This window comes from Triturus cristatus, chromosome 1_1, assembly GCF_964204655.1.
Source record: "Triturus cristatus chromosome 1_1, aTriCri1.1, whole genome shotgun sequence".
NCBI lineage: Eukaryota > Metazoa > Chordata > Amphibia > Caudata > Salamandridae > Triturus > Triturus cristatus.
In genome coordinates this window covers 1,150,731,123-1,150,739,085 of record NC_140579.1, presented here as the reverse complement: position 1 = coordinate 1,150,739,085, position 7,963 = coordinate 1,150,731,123, and the positions used below count along the sequence as shown (strand labels likewise).

Sequence of the window (7,963 nt, the reverse complement as noted above, 5' to 3'; positions counted from 1 at the left end):
CCAAATACACTGCCTCTTAGAGGCAGTCAGAGCAGCTATGCTCGATCGTTAGAATTTCAACACCTTTTTACTCCCCACTGTAGGAAAGTTCAGCAGCCGCCACTTAAAGATCCGACTTTATAGGTGTTTACAACAATCCCGATGGCCACGACCTTCCAGGAATGCCCCGGTTCCCACTAATTTCCCTCAACTAATGCCTGTGGAAATAGGAGCCCATTCCCCACCAATGAATTTTCACACATATACATTTGATCTGTCAACATAAAAGTCTGGAAATCCTAACCCAATAAATCAAGATCTGTCCTTTGTTGCCACAATAGCTGTTTGCAGATTCTTTAGCTGAGTCAGAGGGAGGAAATGTGCATTCATTGTACTTCACTACATCAGCTCTTTTTTTACTTCAACTTAATTCCAAATTCAAAATAATTATTTACAGTAAATACCCTCTTGTGTTACTCAGTGTTTCACACATTATAATGATTGGTCCTTAATTATATATAGAAGTGATGCTTATCATTGCCACGTCTTGTTTACTGAAGGTACAATTCCAAGATCACTGAAACAGGTAGGCTGTGTTACTAATGTTCCAATTCAGAGTAAAAAGCAGAAAAACATGCCCTTGTGATACTTTGAGCAAAATGCTGCAACAATTTTTTCTGGCTTAAACCATCACGAATTGCATTTAGTTAAAATGCAAGAAAATCGTTAGCATCCTGCAGGGCTCCCAAAATGCTTTGCGGGAAACGAGGTGCATAGGAAGTGCAACATGGAAGAGGGAATGTGTTTTTTATCTTCGTACCCTAGCTGAAGAGACCTTTTTCTACATGGCCTCTGTTCGCTCGAAGCATTTTAGGAAACAAAAGCTGGTGTAAAGCACGCGCCCCCAGGGCAGCCAACAGCCCTGATGATATTAATATGTCTGTTACCGAACTGCTCAATTCAATTAACTAGCGTTATAATCTACGCAGCCATGGTACGCTCCGGCCATCTCCCCCGCACATTGTCCAGCGCGTCTTTTTTGGAATTAAATTGACCACTTTATGATGAAAATATATCGCCTCTTTTCATTTAGACCTTCCTCACAAATCCCAATCCCTCAAGAAAATAACAGTGTATCCGTCCAATTGGGCTCATGGGCTGGCCTATTACTCAATGGGTGAAGTTGTTGACATGTCTCGAGGACATGATTGCTGACAGGTCCGCGAAATCAGAGAGATGGAGCTATGGTCGCAGAGGAGACACGCACCACATCATCAACCAGGAGTTTTTTTTGATTAATATACAGTTATATAGGGAATTAATCTCCTAGCTTTGACGAGACAACGGGCTATGACATGACACAGGTACGTTGCACTATAGCTAGACAATGAAAATACTTGCACAACAAATTACAAAGCAAAGAAAACACAAAATATGCAATGCCCTAATACAATATGTGTTTCCCACCTACGTGGCTCCAGTTCTCAATTTATCGAAACTTCGTGAAAACATGGCGTCGAGACAAATCTACCCAAATAAGACTCCCATTTTTTGCCTTTAATGATAAATACAGACAGAATGTTTTCGAAGTTACACTGGGCCTTCATTTTCGTATGCGGGAGGGGGGAGGCCGGGAAGTCTGACCTCGGAGCAATAGTACTGAAGTAAATGCTTTCCTCATCTCCCTGTGTTTTAATAAAGTATTCACTTTTTTTCTACTCACTCAATTACAATGCTGCCATCAGTTCAAATTACAGGTCAGAGATATGCTGCCTAATGTATGTACAGCCAGTTCTCTCCCACTAATAACCTGTAATTCCCAGGATTTGAATGTCACAATACAGGCCGCTCTGGTAATGCTCTCCGGCAGTGCTCTGATGAAAACTTTGGGCAAATCATGAAAAATATTTCAGTCCCGAATCAGCGGAGGGTTACCGATGATGGGGAGAGCCTTTCATCCTACCCTGACCCCGTGATCTGACAAGTCAGTGACACCTGCAAAATAAATGAACGATCCTCCAGCCGAAATTGTTTAACTGTAGCCTGATCAGTTTTATTATCTTGCTAATCCGGATATCAGCCGTTTCATCAGAATGGGAGATATGCATATCGTGAATTATTTTGACACGGAGACCTTTTAATTTTCGCCGGCAATATTTCACCGCTCCAATCAGGGCCTGCACTGCAGTCGGGGATGCGGCTCGTCTCCTGGGATGTCAGAGGACAGTGCACTCCTGACAGCACAAAATCATCTGGGAGCTGTAAGGAGCTATTGCCGCAATTATTATTATCTGCCCTAGTCATGCATTTCATTACAGCGCGGCCCGGGCAGCCGGAGATTTCAGATGCATGCAGGGCAGTGTTATTTGGCGTCGCCGCCATTTTACGAGCTCGCGGGCCTCCGTCGTGTCATTCAGACCCGTCTCCAATAGGCTGCGCGGGAGTATGTCTTGTCTTGTCTAAGTATGTATTGAAAGTCAAACTTATACACTTTGTATAAATCGGTCACCAGACTGCAATAATTATTATATGTGGGAAATGAACTAATTAGGAAACCAGGGCACACAAGCATTGGCGAATGGCGAAGCCAAAAGGTCTGGCCTTTCATTACGATAGACACGTAACTGAGCAGTGGTGGCAGGAGTGAAGTCTGGGCCTGGCCTCCTGCCATGAACTTGACTGTGGACATCGGTGTAGTCATTCGTCCTACCCTTTCATCCATCCATTCATTCAGATGTATCCATCCATCAAGCGTTGTTTATAGCAGGGTAATGAATTGGCGTTGCGGAGCTGAAAAACACACTGAACCCAATAACTCTTAACGAATAACTACTGTTAGTGTTACACACACATTAATAAAAAAACTTACATTATGGAAAGAATAAGAATTAGATCGATGAATGGATAATGGGAGAACTCTCTCTCGGCGACTCGTGCTCGTGACTGCCTGACTGGTGAGGTGACTCGACAGTGTGCAGGCGCACTGGCGCGGTGACGTGGTGCACCGACAGCGTAGGAACGGCCAATCCCTACTGCAGAGCTTCACATTTGCCGCAGTGTGATTGGCCATACGCGGCACCATGAGTCATCATGATGATGACCATGCTGCTGCACTGCGCGCGTGGTGAAAGACAGCCAATCCTGGCGCTGCATTACCAGTGCCACTGCGCCAGCAGCGCCAGGATTGGCTTAAGAGCAGGGTTACTCCCTGCCCATAATGAGACCCGGGGGGCTGCGTCATGAGAAGCACCCTCGGGTCCTAGTCGCCACTGAAGTCGATGGGTGCTATAGCACTACAGCACACACACGTGTGCACATGGTCGGGCCAGGATTCAACAATAATAGCCCAAAACGTGACATGCGCAGTAGTGAATTGAATCAATGTCAGCGCTATTCCCATGTCAGCGGCAGCCCCGCCCCCACACACACCCACACAGACTGCTGCGAGTGAGTGCGCGGCGCGCGCTCGCTTGTCACTGACTTCACACTGCATCCTGCACTCTACTAGTGCGCTGCGCTGCCATTTGATTTGCAAATAACAATTGGGGGAATTATAATTTATTATTTGTGTCACTGTGACTGTGCGTGGGCCGTGGGACTGTGGGGCAACGCCTCAACGCCCCCAATGGACGCACCGCCACTGGTCCCAACATCAATTTCTGGGATAAAGGCCACTGATATTAGGCAGCAGTAAACTATAGGAGGGACTGTTGTTTTCTTGTAGTACAAAAGGCAGTGCATTCTTGCAAAGTCCTTGTGCTGTTGTGTTCTAAATTTCCAGACTACTCTGTGTTGCTTCATGTGTTCCCATACCTGGCGTGTCACGCAGTTTGGTGCTTACTTTCCCTCCATGTTCAAGACCAGTAGCTATTTCAGCACCCAGGCTAATGTGCTGTATTTCTAAATACACATGAGGTCCCAAAGGCGAGACCGATTGCATTGCAAATGCTTGGTATTCATTTAGTTGCTTCTGTACAATGTTGAGTAAAAATACATCTGAGAACAAAAAGGCATATTTCAGAAATATACATATTAATAAAAAAGGGTGAGGAAAGTCCATCAACAGACTAATAGTAATTCTGTTTAGTTAAACTTAGCCTCCGCCCATATTTCCCTCCGTACCTAAGCACAAACCTCCATCGCAGTACCATTATAGTGTTATAGTTGTGTCCTCCAAGTTATCCTTGCATATTGCTCATATGCCATTCTACTCCTGGACTAAAGGTGGCGGAGGGTGGAAGCGGTGAAATCCCCATAAGGAGACAGAGAAAGTGACTCCAGGCACCTTTTTTGTCTTATAGTGTTGTAGTTAGGGAGGACGTGTGTAGGTTGTTAGGTCTTGCCTAGTGTTGCAGCGCGCATGCGCTGCTCACTCGGCGAGAGATATTGTGAGAGAGTACATTTCAGAAGGGGGCTTGAAGCCCCGCCCCTCATTTTCATTGGAAGGGATCATTGTTTATGGTAAACGGTGGCCTCCCATTGAAAACGAGGCTTCTTTGCTACCACCCTTTCGCCTTTTGGGACGGCCCATCTGGACTGGATCGCCTGCTTCACAGCTGCCGTGAAGCAACTTCTTATCTTTATGAGGCGTGTTATATGAACAAACCGTGAGATTCAGTCCGGATGGGCCGTCCCAAAAGGAGACAGGGTGGTAACAAACAAGCACTGTTTGGAGAGCTTGTTCATTATGGTTGGCTAGCGTGGCGTGAGATTTCTTTCGTTCCACCTTATGATTGGCTGTCGCTGGAGCACGTGTGTTTCCTGTTTGTTACTCACTCTGTGATTGGTCAGCATGGCCGGTGCTGCCTGCTGGCCACTCAAGAAATATGACGGAGGTCGGCCGGAGGTTGTTCTGTGTCCCGGCGCCTTGGAACCAAGTTGTCCGCGTAAAGGGGGCCCGGGAACACCACAGGGGAGTATTAGGGTTGAAGAAGGTGTCGTTTGGGCACTGGGGAAAATGCAAAGAGTACCTGTCAGTGACCAAAGAGGTAGGGCATTTTGAGGAGGAGAATCTTTTATTGGGGTTGCAAAGAGAGTTTCAAGAGCTGCAGTCTGGGGCCGCCAACCGGAAAAAGATCACGCTTCATCTAGTTGGGATGTGAAGTCATTAGGGCAGGGAACCAATTTTATGGGAGAATGGGTTGTGGGACGGCAAGAGGGAGCGGTCCTTAAACACCAGAAAGGGGCAGTGGGCCCTAAAGCGGGGGGATGTGGCCCAAGACATTGAAAACGGCAGGAGGGAGTCATCAGTCATAAGCTAGATGCTCTGCGGGTACTCTATTTGCACCTTCTTTGTCGTGCTGCCTCAGCCGATCACTGGCCTTTGTCATCCTTACGTCAAAGCTTCAGCACAGCCGGAAAGAACAGCTTGATCAGCGGCTCCACAGAGACAGTTGTGGGTGCTCCTGTCCACCCAACACACCACAGGTTGCTTACAGTTGCTTTCAGGTAGCGTACTATCGTGCCCTTTATGAGTTACAGGCTTTCAGCAAGTCCCAGGGGGCTGTTCTCTGCAGCCGGCCAACAAAACTCTTTTACCAGGGTCTACTCTACCACTAATGGAGCTGGAAGGAACAAGGGCTCCCTGAAACAACCGCTCTTCCGCAGCCCGACTGCCTACTACGATATCCTTGGTATCACCGGCTCAGCCACGCAGACCCAGATCAAGACAACCTACCGCCAGTCGTTCCGCTACCACCCGGACCGCAACAATGGCAACGAGGCGGCAACACTGCGCTTCACCGAGATTAGCGAGGCGTACCTCATCCTGGGCAGCATCACCCTGCGTAAGAAGTACAACCGAGGAACCCTAAGCTTAAAGGACGTGCGGGCGGCGGGGAAGCCTCCGGGGAAGGTGGATGGCTCTATCATGCCCAAGAAGACAGAGAGCACGTCTTCGTCGTCCCGCTACACTCCCGCCAAGCCAATCTTCGACTTCGACGAGTTCTATCGAGCCCACTATGGTGAGCAGCTTGAACGGGAGCGGTATATGAAATGGAGACGCGAGCAGCTACAACGGCAAAAAAAGGGTGTCGATGAGTGGTGGCAGATGAAAAAAATCTCTGAACTTGCGGTATTGATGCTCCTCTGTTCAGCGGCCTTAATTTTCTTATCAGTAAGATGAAAAAATGAAATACTGGGACTTTGGAGATTAAACGTGGCCGAATTGCCTGCCTGACACTTTTTATATCCTATGTGGATTGCGCTTTACCAACTGATCTCACTGGTGTTTGCTGACCCTCGTCAGTTTGGTGCTCACACAACACAAAGTTGTAAATGCTGCTGAAATACAGACTTGGTCTCCTTTTTACGTGTCATGAGTACTGGAGGAACCTAGTCCTGTTCTACTTGTCTCCTGAACTCGCCTCTAGCTTAAGGATACACATCATGATTGGCATAAGTTCCGTTCAACAAGTCTCCCCCATTATGTTGGTACATGTTGGTCTGCTGCACATGAGTCTCCTACGTGCTCCAAAGAGTCCTGGGATATGGCGGCAGCCTCTCGGTCAGATGCTATGGGCCCTGGCAAGCCGTGAAACCCCCCCCCATATCGTCCATTTTCCCACTATTAAGCGAGCCTTACTTGTGGTGCCACTGCACCATCTGCACTTTTGAGAGCCGTGCCCTATTCTGTTCCCTGGGACATGAACAGTCCTTCACAGAGCCCTTCCTTTTTGGGGCCTGCGCTCTCGCACTGGTGTTTGCACTTGTGCTTTGTATGCGGTGTGTTCTGAGCTCTTTTTCCGTGATCCCACAGTTTCCACGGCCTGCCCCTTTTCCTTACAGTCTGAAAGAACGAGGCGGTTGTGTATCTATCGCAGCATGTTAATTGCATTGCCGTGGGCGCTTCTAGTTTCATGCATCCTCTCCCATGGGATGTATGACATTACAACGCGTGTCATTACAACGCATGCAGTTACATCGCATGCGTTACAACGCATGCGATGTTACAACGCTATGCCATTACAACGCAAGTCTTTACATCGACTTGCACTAGATGGCGTGCTAACATTAGAAAAGTGTAATTTACTATTCCAACTCCAGTCCACGTAACAGTAGGGAAGGTGTTGGGATAGTAAACTACACTATTTGTAATGTTAGCACGCCATCTAGCGCAAATCGATGTAAAGACTTGCGTTGTAATGGCATTGCGTTGTAACATCGCATGCGTTGTAACGCATGCGATGTAAAAGCTGCGCGTGGTAAAAACCGCGTTGTAATGGCTGTTGCCCGTTTTGCCCATTACTTATGCTCCGTTATTCCTGGGAGACTTTACATCGCTGACATATCCCTGTTTGCTTCCATCCACGAGATTCCACCACGTTTTTCCCCCCACTGGGAGTTATTGATCTATTTAGTATTAACTATGTTTATCTTAGTTAAACAGAAAAGAAAGTCACTGTACCTTCTAATCTGCTTAAGGTTGTTATAGCCACTTAACAGATTTCCTGTTCTAAGAGAAATATGACTTCATTCAATTGTTTTATGAGCTTTACAGTCGGCTCTATGCTGTCTACTGTACTCTGATTATTCAACTTAGTAAAAGGAGAGTGGATTTTATTGCTCGTTCCATATCCCTCCCAATCCAATCATTTCAGACAGCCGGGCTTCCGCTATAGCAGTGCTCATGGACTAATTTTATTTATCGCTTATTTCTTAAGCACTGCGTGCCAGTCGCATCTGTTTCAGAGCACTACCATCCGATCTCCTTCTGCCATAAGAGTAACTGAGGCAAAAATGTGCATGCTTTTTGACTTCTTGTTGAATGTGCGGTCATTTATTTAACGCTGTTCAATGGTTTCTGCAGCAGAGGCATGATGCTCAGACAGTCATTGTTTTGACCATCTGTTGGTCAGATACATCAGTGGGTTAATGTGTTTGTTGTGGAGGCCTTGTACAACCTCCAGGTCAGAGAGTTCCATCTTGGCATAGTGACTGAGACTTTGATTCTTTTGAGGTTTTTTTAGTGGAGTGCAGTTGAGTT

The 7,963-nt window shown here is 46.9% G+C and overlaps 1 pseudogene; it reads left to right on the top strand.

The window, feature by feature from the left end:
* The first annotated feature begins 4,805 nt into the window (after positions 1-4,805).
* Positions 4,806-6,103, top strand: LOC146871764 (uncharacterized; annotated as a pseudogene).
* The last annotated feature ends 1,860 nt before the right edge of the window (positions 6,104-7,963 follow it).